This window comes from Mandrillus leucophaeus, unplaced genomic scaffold (genome assembly GCF_000951045.1).
Source record: "Mandrillus leucophaeus isolate KB7577 unplaced genomic scaffold, Mleu.le_1.0 Scaffold6, whole genome shotgun sequence".
NCBI classification, from domain to species: domain Eukaryota; kingdom Metazoa; phylum Chordata; class Mammalia; order Primates; family Cercopithecidae; genus Mandrillus; species Mandrillus leucophaeus.
Genome location: NW_012106474.1, coordinates 3164483 through 3166167, shown reverse-complemented (window position 1 = coordinate 3166167; position 1685 = coordinate 3164483).

The window sequence follows — 1685 nt, the reverse complement described above, 5'->3', positions numbered from 1 at the left end:
GCCTGGGACGAGTGGATGTGCACAGAGGTCTCCACAACTCCCTGCAAGCTCGGTTACACCCAACCTCAAATCGTCTTCTCTCCCCCATGCCAGAGCCAACCACGCCTCCCGAGGAGCAGGTGCCTCCTCTCTGAGTGGCCAGAGAGACCCGGATGTGATGCCAGTGGAGAAGCAGGCGAGAAAAGCATGGAAGGGCGTGGGGTCAATCGCCGACGGCAGGAGCCCGGGGGAATCTTTCCAAGGCGTCTTGGTGAGTCCAGGCTGGGCTCTGGATGTCCTGGTCACAGGGCTGGGGTGTGGGTCCCCGGGGGCGGCAGAGCTTCTGTGTCCCCGCTGTGTACCCTCAGGCTGCCGGGCACGTGGCACCCCAGGATACACAGGACTGTGTGATTTAGAAAAACACCATGCAGACGAATTGTTATTTTACAAAGCTGGCTTGTAATGAATGCTTTGGTCAGAAAATGCAAGGCTGCCTGATCCCCTTTCTGTCATCTTCGAAAGAAGGAGGCAGAAGCCACGATCTGACCAGCACAGGAGCCCAGACTGGAAAGTCAGGAGAGATGAGGCTGTTGGCTAGATGCAGGTGTTTATGAAACAGGCTAGGCAGGATTTGGGGAGCGAGGGCCCGGCCTTTCCCCCTGCATCACTTGCCCTTAACCATTCTCATGTGAGCTTTGGAGCCACATTGCTATGAGCCTTGCTCTAAAGTAACACAAACTTTTTAAGCGGCAAATATTTGAAGGTGCCCACCGGCATGTTCCTCACTGTGAAACGCATCACCTGATCCTGCAGGGTCAGAGGTGAGAGCTGCTGAGGACCTATTTGTTGGCATCACTGATCAGCCTAATTTAAAAAGAAACGTTTGCTTGAGCCTCACGCGAGCAGCCTGAGGCGAATTGATCTTAGGAGAAGCTGCACGCCTCCTATGGCCCAGACGGATGATGGGAATAAATTCGTTTCCAGGGCTTGACAGGAAAATCACCTCCCTTCAGAAAATGACTAAAAGTGTTTTGTGTTTGATGCCACCTTTTAGCTTGTCCCTCAGGTCTGATTTAACCTGCAGGTAGAGTTGATTCTATTCACCTTGCCCTGTGTCTCTGTCTCCTCTTCTTACAAGGACACCAGCCATTGGATGAGGGTTGGCCCTAACCCAGGATGACCTCATCCGAATTGCAGTACGTCTGCAAAGAGTCTGTTCCGGGGAAGTTCATGTTCATGGGAGCTGAGGGGAGGAATGGGACACCTGTTTCTAGGGGACACAATTGAACCCATAGCCAGTGGTCAGGCTGCATGGACAGGGAGGCCGCCGAGGTGCCTCCTGTGCCCCGTGCAGAAGGTCACGGCCTTGCAGGAGTGGCTCTCCCACCATTAGACGGTGCTGCAGCCTCAGGGACGGGCCCCCCAGTGCTCCTCCCTCCTCAGTGGGGAAACTGATCCCAGGACCTGCACTTCTCAGGACCCGGTGCTGTTCCCATGCTCTGTACTCTGATTCTGAAAAGACCTGCATAGGACGCCGTGGCCCGGCAATCCTGGCCTCCACACGCAGTTCCCAGGAGGGCTGGGAGGAGGTGTTGGGAGAAGTGAGGAATGATCATGGCTGTTCAGGTCCCTTTGGGAGGAACCTTGGTTAGGCACCCAGGACACAAGCTGACGAAAACAGCCGGAGGCACTGGAGCTGGGGGTCA